This window comes from Grammomys surdaster, unplaced genomic scaffold (genome assembly GCF_004785775.1).
Source record: "Grammomys surdaster isolate TR1022 unplaced genomic scaffold, NIH_TR_1.0 170, whole genome shotgun sequence".
Lineage (NCBI taxonomy): Eukaryota > Metazoa > Chordata > Mammalia > Rodentia > Muridae > Grammomys > Grammomys surdaster.
The window spans coordinates 5,456,062-5,471,011 of NW_021604618.1; positions in this window are offsets into that span (position 1 = coordinate 5,456,062).

Here is a 14,950-nt window from a genome sequence, read left to right on the forward strand (position 1 = left end):
TTCCCCCTCCAACTCCCCTACATCCCTCAATCGGCCCCCTATCCAACCTCATGTCCTTTTAGAGTTGCCCATATGTGCATGGATATGGGGCCATCTTCTGGAACATTAAAAAAACTACCAATGACCACATCCTCAGAATCGAGTGATTGTCCCTCCAGCATGAGAGAATCACCTACCAACAGTCTCTCACTAAGAGGTGAAACTTGAAGATCATTGACTCTATTTATCCTGGAACAGTTCTTGGCTTGACCTTATGCAGGTCTTAGAACAAGTAACCACAGATACTGTGTTCACGAGTGTACTAGCTATGTCATATCCAGACAACAGCCTTTCACAGTCTTCCTCTCCAACTACTAGCTCTTAAATTCTTTCTGTCTCCTGCTCTGATTTGTTTCCTCGGCCTTGGAGATGACAATAATATAGTTGCTCCCTCTAGGGCTGAGCACTCGGTCCCTTATTGCCGGGACTCTGATTTGTTCTGACTCTGTTGACTGATGGCGGACTTCATAAAGAAGCCTCTGAGGTTTGTCAGTGCTGGGAGCTGAGCAGATGGTGGGAGTTTGGGCAAAATCTCCTCTTTCATATTTTTATATGAGATGGGAAATGCTCTTCTCATGTCACATTCAGATCACCTTAAGGAAAATAATGTGCTCCCGGGCCAATGTCTGAGAACACGTGAGCTGTGAGGCTTGTATGTTAACAAGCTGCCCTTCCCGGAGAACTTGATGAAGGATGGAAACATCAGCGGGAAAATCTGTGAAAAATAATCCTGTACCGTGAGGACATGCTGAGAGGTGTTATTTTTAAGGTTTCTATAATTGTAATTTCATGGAGTAATTATATATGATTCTGTAACCCAAACAGAGAAAACGTAGCCACCTAGAATGTCATTAATTAATTAGCTACAGATTTGATCAGCTGTCCTCTTGAAGAATTTTAAAACATTTATAAGGCCATAATTAAAATTGTACTGTTTATTTTTGTACTGATCATCCAAGATGCATAATCCTTTTTAGAATCTGTGATTAAAACCCATCTGCCTTCTTCTCATGTTATCCAAAAACAGCAAAGATTCTTTCTTTTCTCTATATCAGAATGTGTGCTGGAATTACAGGGGAAAATATTCTGCTCAGTGGTTATTTGGTAAGGGTATGGATGGCCATCAATGTGAGCATGTTTTGAACAGAGTACATTTTAATTTTTTTTTACTAATTATAACATTAATTCATAGAATTGTTATTTCTGCTGACACATGGAGAAAGGTTTTAATTTGCCAGTATCTTTAGCTTTCATACATGAAATAAAATGATTTTGTTTGTATATTTATTCATGGTGTGTATGCAGGCAAGTTTGTGTGTGTGTGTGTGTGTGTGTGTGTGTGTGTGTGTGTGTGTGCTTTTGTATTTGTGTCTCTCTGTATATGCTCACATGTGGGAACCCATGGTCAACTAAGGTGTCTTCCTCAATAACTTTCTCAGCTTGGTTTTTGAATCACTCACCTAACCCAGAACACATAGACTTGGAATCCTCTAGTTTACCTTCCTAGTACTGAGATTCCGGGTGTGTACACTCATCACATCCATGGCTTTTTAAAATGTGGGTGCTAGGAATCCAAAGTTGGGTCAGTGTAGCAAGCACTTTACTCTTGGAGATATCCCCCCATCCCTATCTCTTTATATCTTTAAATTAATCCCAATGCTACTTTTAAGAAGTGAGGAGTCTCTCAGTATTTCCTCAGTACCACCCAGTGCAGAGAGGTCCGGAAGCACACAGGGGCAGGACATCTCAGAGCAATGTGTTCTTTGGATCATAAACACAGTTTAAAGGACTTTAGAGAGCTTTTCAGAATTGTCTAGAAATGGACCATTTTTAAACTGATAATTAGAAGATTATCTTCAGGCTAGTATTTTCTTTTATTAATTTTAAGCCCCAGGGAGCTTTTGAATGGTTGAGTAGACCTATTAGTGATCTTTCTAATGTCTTGGTTATTAGATATTTTTTTAATTAAAGAGACAATGGAGAAGTCCACTGACTAGATCTGTATTAGTTCTCTGATATGTTTCCAAGCCCAAACATTCCTTGATTAGGCTGGCTTTCAATCAGTAAAAAATGACCTTTCTTTGAAAGTATGGATAAAATCAAGAGATGTTGCACCTCCCTAATGAAGTTGTAGTCTGCCCTGTCTGGACTGAGCATCCCTGAGCTCAGTCCAAAATGGATGACTGTCTTTTCTTAGCTGGATTTCCTCTTTTCAACCTGATCTATGGTGCCCAGTCCACACTCTACCTGAGGAATGTCACCTAATCCCTGTGGAAGTTATAGGTTCACTTTTCAGGAACGCTTCTCCATGCAAAAGGGATATGCCCCGCCTCAACCAATGAAACATCACTTTAAAAAGAAAAACTCCTTCCTCCTCCCCAAGAGGTAGGTGTGTGTGTGTGTGTGTGTGTGTGTGTGTGTGTGCGTGTGTACATCGAGAGAGATTGGATTTGCATTGATGTCATAGCATCTTGACTTTTATTTCAATTCTGTCACCAATAATGTATGAGGTGGAATTTGAAGAAGGAGTGTTGATGTCCTAGGACTCAGCTTCTCTACTTTAACACTACTGCTAATCTTACTTTTAAAGAAAGTTATGTGAGTCCATGTCTAACAGAAAAACTAGGGGATAAAACAAGCTACATTTGTAAATTATAGGTAACCTAATTATAACTCAATTTTGCAAAATATCTATTATATCCAACTCGTTCACATACCTTATACGTACTCTTATATTTGGGATAGATATCTGGAATATAAATAAATGTAATGAAAAAAACTTTCATTATAGATTCAGCTTAGTTCACTGTAATTTGGCTTAAGATGTAATATTAAGATCTTAAATAAATGAGCCTATGGTCCCTGGATGCTCCCCACAATGGCAAGGCTGTCTAGTTTCCTCTTCACTGGATTCGTACTAATATTTCAAGGCCAAGAAATATACCCAACCCTCTTTTCCAAAGAGTTACCAAATACTATTGAAGGACTATGCAGATAAATCATACAGGTTCACATCATTACAATAGAAACACTTTTCTCATAAAATACAGCTCATGAAGCTAACAGAACACAACATCCCATGTACAGGCATAAAGAATGTGTAGGTCTGTCCCTTCATCAACACTGCTCCAATGTCCTTACAAAATAACTTTAAATACTAAGGTAAAGTTAATTCAGCCTTAATAAAAGCAGAGGTTGGAATAAAATGAAATGACAGTGAGTTTAGCAAAATAGATGTAGCTCCAGTTGTAAGCTTCTGTGCCAGTCCCTTAGATTCATCTATACTTCTCACAGGTGTGCAGAAACACTTCCGACTGGTTAAGATTCCATTGTGAAAAGAAAAAAGGGTTGAACAGAAAGATGCATGAAGTGCTCTGAGTCAGCCTTTTAAAAAGCCCTGGGTTCTTCTCAACAAATGTTAGGTTAAGATTAGTCATTTAGGAGGAGGAGGTCTCCTGTAATTACGCTAAGTACTGTGTGTATATATCTAAGTACCTTTACTGAATTGTATTATTTAATATTTTCATCAACCTCAGGAAATAAAGTCATTTCCTACCTCCACTTTACAGAGGCAGAAACTGGCACATACATATTCAGTCTTTGGCCTTCTGTTATACAATGACCTGTCACATGCAAAGCAACATTTCAAGTTCAGACAGCCTTGCAATTTTACCATCATCCTCAATCAGTAGCAATAAGCAGATCATGATAAAACTGTGCTTCTATGAACTATTATGATGTTACTTAGGCTGAACTATGTGCTATGGTTTGAATTCTGAATGTTGCTCAGATCTATATGTTAAATGATTTGTTGTCAGTCTGTGGCACTATGGAGAGGTGGAGAAATCTTTAGAAGGTAGAGTCTTGTGGAAAGTAGTTAAGTCATTAGGGGTGTGCCTTAGAAAACAGTATTGGAATCCGGCTCTTCCGTCCTCATCTCTCTTTCTTTTCATACCTCCTTCACTACTTCTCTTTTCCATCTATTCTCTCTCTCTCTTAGAGAGAGAGAGAGAGAGAGAGAGAGAGAGAGAGAGAGAGAGAGAGAGAGAGATCCTTCCATCCCTCTCTTTCCCACCTCCTCTTCCTCTCTTAGGCTGCAATATGTCATGGCATGAATTGTTTGTTTAGCTACTAAATCATATCATAATCTTGCCATAGACTTGAGCACATGCTAAAACCTTTGAAATAAACTTTTATAAGTTGTTCATCTCTGGATACTTTGTTACACCAACAGAAAACTTACTGAAACATCACTACACCTTTTTTTAAAAAATTTACTCACCATACTTTTCCTTGTGAATGGAGACTCTTACTTTGAAAGGTCATATAACTGGAAAATCATGAATCTGCCTTAAAATCTCTGCCCTTAACCATATATGTAAGGAGGAGGTATAGTATGTACTATAATGAATCTCTAGTTGCAAGAAAGGTGAAGTAAGGATGTTGAGTTTCAGTTGACAACAAACTAGTGATGCGATGGAATAGGAACTCAAACAATGGGAAACACTCAGAAGAAGAAACACTGAAGTACATTCATTGTATTGTTGAGACAAATTCTCTACCACCGTGAAAGAAGCAAGATCCTTTTCACACCATGATGGTATACCCAACATACTAAGAGGAATTCTTATAAGCTGACTTCTACTTTGAAGCCACATCTCAGTTATTCAAAACTTGTCTTCCCCTACCAAACAAGATGTACAAATCCAAAGGTTGTAGAAAGACAGTGGTTGTCAGGGTGTGTAGAGAGCTTAGAAGCACAAACTCCAGTGCTTGATCTTATGTAGAAAGAAATTAGACTTAGAAAAACAGTAAGACAACATCTTACTGGGCACTAGAAGCAAGAAACTCACCAAATTTTCAACACAGCATTTTAATAAATCCAATAATGTTCAGCTTAAATCTGATATTCCAGAATGATAGGAATGGGTTTACATGGAGAAGTGAGAATACATATTTTATGTAAACATATAGGCATGCTTTATAACTTTTAAGCAATTTTATCCCTTATAACTCTTGCTCAGGATCCTGACACTAGCCTAGGCTGTGCTATTTCCCCTATGTGAAGTAAATATGCTGCAAGAACATTAAAGAAATAAGTTGGCTTTGGCCACTTCCTGAGTAATTCCACAGACAATTCTTAGCAGTAGTCTCATGAAAAGCCAGTCAATGGTAACTTCTTACAATCCCATTGCTCAGCTGTAACTGACAATGAGGGGGGACATCACCTGGTGTTATGTAAGATTTGTCATTTACATGACACTTTGGTGTTTACTTCACTGGAAACAGCTGTTTCATTGATTTGCTTCAATGTTTATTAGCTTGACACATACGATTATGGTGTGCTGTCTGCGTGAAGTCAGAACAACCAGATGATTTAATCAAATTCAGTGCAATAAGCAGACAATTTACTTTGAAAGAGAAGTCACTATGTTTTAGATGTCTGGCTTCTTTTATTACTTATATTTTCAAACTTCAGCCATTCTTGCCCCCATCCTCTGAACTTTAGCCAAGGCAAATCATGTACCACTTATTTTTAAAGATATAAATTGAAAATACTAATCAATATTGGTTCTAGTGCCTTTCCTTAGTTAAAATCTGAGTGGATATTCTATATCAGTAAATCATCATCATAGAGATGTCACAATGCATAGGTCAAAATAATAACTCCAGGGATGCCACAAAATAGAAGCAGTGCCTAAAACGGAGCCTGATTCACCAAGGCACAGTGCATGTGGACTGAACTTTCCTCTCACTGTAGCCTTTCCAGCACACTTCTTCAAACTCCTAGCATTCCTTCTGTTTTGAAACATAAGAGATCAATAAGGATAACCTTACAATGATCATCTACAGCATCCCTTTTAACCCACAGGTCATATACCCTACACTTTTTCCTTCTGGAAGGAAAGGGAGAGCAGACATTCCCATTGCAGAAGACAGATACATGAGCTCTGAAATTCGATTGAGCTCTGAGACTACATTGAGCTAGAGTCCCTTCACTTACCGCCCTGTAGTCCATTAATAAACTAGCCATCTAATTGAAACCCATGTGAGAATTTACCAGATTCATTTTTTCCTAGTTGCTGCTAGAAGCAGCACAGAACAATGGGAAGTCATTAAACAGGTATCCTGTGCTGCCATAGCACTAAGTGCCACTAATTTGGTGAAGGCTTCTTTAAGAATTAAAGTATTTCCACTTATAGATGGAAAGTCCTGCTCTGCCCAAAGAGAGCAAGCACTTCCAATTTAGCCCACAAGTCACTTGGGGCATCATTTAGGTTTGGAAAGCCAGATACAAGGAGTAAATTTTACTGAGCATTTTCTTTCCTAAGCAGCATCACTTCCCAGGGCTGCTTTGTTAAGGCACAGTAGATCTCAGCTTGTGGTAGGTAAGGCCGAAGCCCAAGCTAAATGATTTCATTAGGCACATGCTGACTTAGCCCAGATTGTTCCCTTCAGGTCCTGGATCCTACATGGAATTGAATCATCTTCCATCATAATTACCGGAAGCATTAGAAGCAGCTGTTGCTTCTTCCCACGTTGCTCACACTGGACAGCAGACAGCCGGAGGGTCCCATTGCCTGACAATGCTACACTTCATTTCAGAATGCATGTATGTGTATTCTTCCTCTTTAGGAGCCAGGAGCCATCATCACCTGCCTACTTGCTGCTGAGTGTGGTAAGAAAGATCTGTCTACAGCAGAGGGTGTCAAAAAACACCATCCAAATACAGCTTTACAGGCATTGATCTTCACTGAGATATAAATGATGAACTGATGCTGGGACTATTTGCTATCAGTTATTCATTCTGACCATGAGGTAGGCACTGGATTATAAACAGAAGTTCACTTTATCTATCCAAAGCAGTTCTGAGCTTTCACATGTGCATCATTACCTCCACTGGGGGTGAAGGGACAAAAGACAAAGTATAGTAAAACTTATCTCGCCTCAATTTTTAAATTAGTTTTATTTTACGGGTATGAATGTCCTGCCTCCCTGCATATCTGTGCACCACTTGCATGTCTGGTGCCAATGGAGGCAAGAAAAAATGATTGGAGTCCCTGAAAATTGGAGTAATGGAGACCTATGAGCCACCAAATGGGTGCTGGGAATTGAACCTGGGTCACCTGCAACAGCAGCCTCTTAACCACTTAGCCAGTGAGCCATCTCTCCTTGACTCCAACAGAACTATTTATGGAGTCTATGGAAATATGAATGAAGGAACTGATGTAGGTGCTCTGATCCAGTTAACATAGACAGATCATTACAGGTGGTGACTAGACATTTATAAATAGCTACCATGTGGGAGACCTGTACTAGATGCTGGGGGTGCCATGGCAGACAGTGGCGTTGGCATTATACTTGAGATATTTTCATCCATGTTTAAGGCTGAGAGGATTAAAGAGGCAAGAGGGCTAGTCAGACTCTGCAGGGTCCCCTATGGATGACTTCAGACTAGAGACAAGCCTTTGCCCTCATAAAATGGAAAGAAGAGAGAAAACACAAGAAAGGTGGGAGAAACAAATTCTGCACAGAAAGGTGTGCTTCCCTAAATACACACTGGGACAAGCACAAGACCTTTCATTCTTCAAGGACCTATGTTTATAGGTCCTTGGTAGCTGGACAATACCAGATACCACTACTGTGGATGATGCTGGCTATTTTGGAGGGCAAATGAGCTGAGGATCTGATAAGCAATGTGTCAACTCATAATGAAAATGCATACACAGATACATGTGTATGTATACATGCATACACACACACACAGCCATTCCTAAATTTTCTGATGTCAGTCATGGTCTAAGAACTACGAGACTAAGAAACTGAGTGAATATGAAACTGATCTTAAGCTACCCTCAAAGGCATAACAATGGACAGCCCACCAGAATCAATAAAGAACACAGGGAAAGCCAGCAGATCCAACATTCTTAATACTGGGGGCTCTAGCTACACAGAGTAGATGATTCAAGAAGTAAGGGTAAGTACTTTACATAAATAAGAAACTCAATCATGATCCATTGACCGAAAATGAAAAAACAGAATGTCCCAGTAGATGAGTAGGCTCTAGAGTTTTCAGAAAACAGTGTTTATTGACAAAAAAACAAAAAACAAAAAAAAAAACAAAAAAAAAACCCACTGGGTGTCCCAAAGTCCCAAAGTGTTATGAGTCAGTACAGGTGCAAAGACATATGACAATACTCATGTAGAAACAGCTGGGGAAAGGTTCAACTGAAATCTCTTGGAATATACTTGCCCAGGTTTTCTGGAGAGAATTTAGGAAGATCTAGAGGAACTGGAATTCCAACCTCTTGGAGAGTACCTCTATAGCCTGTGAAAGCGCAGCCTCATCCTGGATGTCTCCTGGAAGGGCTGGCTGAGAGCAAAGGCAGTAATAAAGGTAATCAGGTCCTCATAGCTCCAGGACAAGATTCACAATCTCTTCACCTCATCTCCCAGGCATTGAATCTGTGGTAGCAGCGAAGCAATGTCTGATTTGACTTAGAGCCCACTCCAGTAGAAAGAACCCATAACCAGCACTGCTTGTGTAACTAAGAACTTGAGACTGTGATAGCCCAGAGACCTGGAGTGAGACCAAACATTACTGATCTAAAAGATATAGTATTAATAAAATGATTCCTAACTATATTCTGCACAAGCTATCATATCAAAGTTAAGCACAGCAAGTCAACAAGAGGAAAAGTGTCCAAAGAACAGGCATAAGTGTCAGAGACCCACTTGTTCTCATAGTCAACAGCCTCGTAAAATGCTATGATAATAGCTGTATTATATACACAGAGGACCAGGTGTAGACCCATTTAGGTTCTGAGCTTGTTGGTTCAGTCTCTGAGCTCATTATGTGCCTTGCTTCGTTGATTCAGAAGACCTTATTCTCCTGGTGTACTCCACCCCCTCTGGCTCTTATACACTTTCTTATTGTTCTGTGAGATTCCTTGAGCTCTTAAGGAATTGAGCTCTTAAGGTTTGATGGGGCCCTCCCATCTAACCTCTCTCACCTCATAGTTTCTGGCTGTGAACCTCTGCATCTGTTCCCACGTGTAGCTGGAGGAAGCCTCTCCAATGATGATTCAATAAGGCACCGATGCATGAGTAGAGCAGAATATCTTTTATCTATTCATTTTCTCAAATGTTTTGTTTTTCCTAAATTTAATTAAGTAATTTATTCATTTTCTCTTTGAGAACTTCAACCATCTTCATATATTTGATTTTAAGGCCTTTTTCCTGTGCTTCAGCTATGTTGGAATATTCAGGACCTGTTGTGGTAGGAAAGCTAGACTCTGTTGGGACATTTCCTTGGCTGTTATTGATTGTGGTTTTATGCTTGCATCTCAGCATCTGAGTTTGAGATAATTATAGGTCTAAGTGCTGATTTCTTTTTGTTGGATGAGTGTTTTGTTCCTTGGTTTCCATGTTCTGCTTAGCTGGTATGTTCCCAGTGAATGGCTGGTTTCGGAGCCTGTTATAATGGGATGGGTTAAAGGAAAAAGGGTTGGGAGAGAAAATCTTTGTACTATGTTGGAGATGGAATCAGAGGGAAGGGGGATCCTTTTTACTCCTCTTTACAGGAAACACTTACCACTAATGCAAAAATGTAATTACTGTTTAGATTTATTTATTAATTAACTTAATGCATAGTGTATACCATTCAGTGCTATGCACATAATAAAATTACCGTATCTGGCCAAAGTTGAACATTTACATGTTCAAGATAGACAGAAATTAAGCTGATTGAAGGCCAACTGTTGTACATTAACTCCTCCAGCTTGCTGTGTTAATTATGCATATATGATGATCAGTGGTAACAACATACATTGCGTCTGCAAAGTTAAGTAGATAGACCATTGGGATGCCCTTTCTGAGGCCTGTCACATCTGGCAAATGAAAACACAGTAGGCTTGTTCGGAATTTGATAAGTAAGACTCTATGGATATGGTTTGTTACAAACAAACTCAACAAAACTTTGAGTAATCAAGAGTGTACAATTAGAAATCAGTCTTGATAGTCTGGGACAGGCAGAGGCATCACTGAAAGTCAGATACATGGAAACAATCCTAGAAGGAGAGCAGTTAAAGAACACATTTTAGAATTATATACACCTGAGTTAACATAGATGTTTTGAAACGGACATGCTATAAGGTTTTGAGAAATTTACTTACAATATTTTTTTCTCGTATAAACTAGTGATAGTATCTCCAATGGAGTAAGGATTAGAGACAGGCAAGAGGTACGTCTCTAGTCACTCACTGCGATGACAATAAGTCCACATTAAAACCTGTTATGAAATGGAAATATAGATCTTAAGTCCAGGGATGAATCACAAATGTGAACCAAACACCAAATGAAAATGATTAAAAGAGTCATAAACCAAGTACAGTCTTCACAAAGCGAGAGTACAGAGATGCTGTACTTACCCTGTGCACAATGTGAAATATGTTAAGGGATGTTGGTTGCCTTTTGAATTGCTCTCCTATGATATGACCAAAGAAAACTCTAGTTATTCTAATGGTAGAAAACATATGTGGCCCAGGAGTTAGAAATATAGCCTTTCTCTTCTTGAAATCAAACACTCCTTATTGCACAGATGTTCCAGAGAACAAATATGCAGCCTTCTGAGTTTTCCTACTAAACTTTAGAGGCTTTAGCCAAAAGATGTTAAGTAAAATCTTTGCACATGGATTGTTCAAAATCATTCCTGGGTCAAAATTTTGTTATGTTGTACCTCTGTACCATAGCTAGTGCTTGTAACTATGACAAAAATAGGGTTTTTTTTTTTTGGTTTATATCTTGCAGGAACTATAACCATAGGGTATCTCCTAAGGTGTGAGCAATATTAGTTATATATCTGTATATCCATAGAACTGGAAATTCCTTGAGAGCAGAAGAAATATTGTTCCTTGGGACTTAACTGAAATTTTAATACAGTGATTCGCACACTTCCTAATGCTGCAATCCTTCAATACAGCTTTTTATGTTGTACTTACCACAACCACAAAATCACTTCATTGCTACTTCATACCTTCAATTTTGCTAATGTTATGAATCATAATCTAAATATCTGATATACAGGTTATCTGATATGTAAACCCCCAAAGGAGTCAATTCCCATATTTTAAGAACCACTGTTCTAAGATAAAACAAGTACGTTATAATGTGATTATTGGTTTGTGAGTAGATTTGATGGAGCATCACACAGCAGTGTTGTAACTGGGAAAATATATATCTGGTTTTTGTTTTTTTAATTTCAAATTGAATATCTAAAGGTCATCTTAGCAAAAATACACTGCCTAGACTAAAAATATTAGGATGCGACTGTTACCACTTTCATTGCTACTACCAACTCAAGCTCAGAGAACTAAAATTGGGCTTAAAAGAGATAGCAATGGTAACTTACAGAGGCAAGGTTTTCAGCATGCTTACACTGAGACCATCTATGTGAATTATCTTAAAATGAACAACAGAATGCTTTTATAATTTTTTTTACATTATTTGCCCTATTCGTGAATAACAACTCAATCTCCAACAAAAATTGTCGAAATTCAACCTTTCAGAAGCCTCACACTGCATCCTTCATCAAAACTAATTGCTTACAGGTAAACTAATGATAAAAGATATCATTTAATCAATCAAATCTACATGTTTGAATCCATCAAATCTACATCTATGGATATCCTTGACATTGTGATCACATTTGACCCTGAAGCTAACTCTCCAAAGCAGTGCTAATATCACTATGTTAGGGAGGAAGACACCGAACAACAATGACACATCCCACAAACAAAATACACAGATGGTTCAGTCCCAAGCTTGCATTATAAATAGAGCACAGAAGGATTCAGGGAACAATGGGACTGTGGCCACCTTCATTTCTATGATTTGGTTCATTTCCTCATTAAGCCTGTCTTGGGATTTGAAATAATGTCATAAAAACATTCTCAGCTGGAAGAAATAAAATGATGGATTTTAATAAAAAACAGTCGCACATCATTAGTTATTGCATTTATTTATGAACACCACAAGGGATATATTATACTTTATAAAAAAAATCTTCAGAAAGCCTGCAAGACACATATACAAGAGAGCAGACAAATAATATAAATCTCAGGCCTTGCATTAGAGGCATTACTGCCTTGTCTTTCATGGTTTGGTCTGAAAAACTGAACCATGGGTAATGCAGGATATGGTAATACAAACACTAAAGAAATGCCAAATACACATATAGAAAAGCTTAAATGAAGTAGGATCTAAGAATGAAAAAGTAGTATAGAACTACTGTGGGAACTCTATAAATATTAAACATTAAGCGACCCTTAAATGCTGTCCCTAACTTAAAAGCTTGATGCTGACCTAATTTGGTTCACAGTAAAATCACATACAGAAATGTCTACTCATTTCTGATAAGTACTAATACTATATTCCTTATTAGTGCCTTCCTTTCTTCCGACTGACCCCACAGACCCTGCTCCCCACTTTCCTGACATGAACTCCATCCTTAGATGATTCCTTAGGAGTCATTTCTTTTTTTGATCTCTTGCCTAGGTGACAAGGAAAATATATAACAAAATTAAAACCTTGAATGAACAAGAAAATGTGACACAGAGCTACAATGTCAAAGTCAGCCCAGGAGGTAGCTAGGGAACTGTGTGATGTTCAAGTCATTAGTTGGATATCAAAGGGCCAGGTGTCAAAAGTTCTGTGGGGTGCATGAAGAAGGCATAGGCTGACACAGAGCAAAGAAGCCACAGCAAAGGACTGTTCACAGAGGAGATTCTGACAAAACCAAAATTTTGGCAGATGATTTTTAAATGAATAACAATAACACAACAACAAATACTATTTTTAAGTGCCTCTATTAGATGTCAGTGATGGTTAAACCTTCATACACTTAGGTGAATTAACCTTTTTGTTAGTTCTATGAAAAAGGAAATTCCCTAAGTTAGAAATGAGAATAATGAAACTTAGACATCCAAAGAAACTTGTCCAAGGTCACACAGCTCTTAAATGAGAAATTAGTTCCACTCCTGTCGACATGAAAGGCAACTACAATTAATGCTCCACAAAATCTTCTCTCTTATTCTATATTCTTCTCTTCTTATCATCAACAATGTGTTTCTTTTTAAATAACATCTGAGGCTTTTTCCCAACAGTACTGCTGCCCATTTTAAGGGCTAAAAACGCTTCACCTTAGATCGATTGTTTAACCTAGTCACATTGACAACTGCATGGTTGTTGTGAGCTTTGTTTGTTTGTTTTCACATTCAGTCATTTGTTCAATGGCTAAACCCCAATCCATCTTCACAGTAACAAATGCCACTTTCTCAGTGCAATGGATTGTTCCCACTTCCCACGTGCTGGCTCCCTTCAGGATCCTTTCAGTGTGTTATTTCTGGATCAGTTGTTCACTATGACAGTCTATAAAGACTCAGAGTGTCCGCCAGCTGCCTGCCAGATGGCTTAACTCTAGCAAATGCCTACTGATCTTTAGGCTACTAAGGAGTGGCTGGATTCTTTTGCTTAATTCAGAAACTTCTGCAAATCCTGTGCAAGAAAGAGTTCAGCTACTCTCTAGGTGTTGCTAAAGTTTGAGCAATAAAAATAACAAGCAGCATTCTCACGTATTTCTGAATTTTTCCAATGACATATGCACCGTAGGGAAACATCACTTATTCTTCACAGCAGTTCAGTGTAGTCTGTATTATATTAAAGGGAGGGAACTAAATCATAAAAAAAAATGAAGTACCTCAATTCTGTACAACTAGAAAATATTAAGGTAGGGATTTGAACTCTGAGAATTCCATTTTAATTTCTGTTACCTTCAGCATGCTCTGGTAGCCAAAGTTTTTTAGATTTTGTTACTTTTTTCGTTGTACACCCCACCACCCATACACACAAAGAAAGGCAAGAAGCAAATGATTAAAAGTAAAAAGCCTCACACAGAAGCCTTATCAATAACATTTTGTTTACACTAGAAAAGGAAATAGTAGCACCCAGCTATTCTATGACACCTGGCCATGAGCTCATAACAACCCTATGACAGTGTGCATTTATGGATGACAATTAATTAAAAGAGGAAGAGGTTTGACAATGCAACTCAGTGTTTGACAGATGGCCTAGTCTATGCAATGTTCTGGAATTCAACTTCACAATGACTGGCAAGGAGGGAAAGAAGGAGATAGGGAGGCAAGAAGGGAGAGAGAAAGGATTATATTTCAAGGTGTCTCTTGCCAAGCAGAGACTATGTGGTATCTCCGACAATGATGCTACACAGCAAAACATAATAAGGCTTACTACACTAAAGCAACCATCCTTTAATTATCTCATATTATTCAGCTCCCCGTGTGGGCTCAGATTGGTCAGGAAATTCCTCTGCTCTCCTTGGGATCCCTTATATATCTGAGGTCTGCAGTGGGGCATGGTAGCAGTTTTAGCCGACATTCACGGGACAGTCGTAGGAAGATGAAATCAAATAGCCAAGCTGATTGAGCTCCATTTCACATGGTAAAGACAAAATCTTGATGGAGTCTATAGATATGTGCAAGACCTTCAGGGCTCAGTGTGGCAAAGCAGCTCCTTCCAGCCTTCTCTAATGATCAAACCAAGTCACGATACCCACTGCAATTCGAGGGTTGAAAAATAAATTAGGAACACAAAACCATATGATAAAGGGTGTAGACTGGTGTAAAAGGCTATTAGTTTGTTTCTTTTCATTTTTTAAATTTTTTATTGGGTATTTTATTTACATTTCAGATAATATCCCCTTACCCCATCAACCACCCCCAGCGCCTGCGATCCAGGAACCCCCTATCCCATTCCCCCTCCTCTTGCCTCCACCTACAACCCCCACTCCCACCTCCCCACCCACAAATTCCCCCACACTCGGCATCCAGCCTTCATG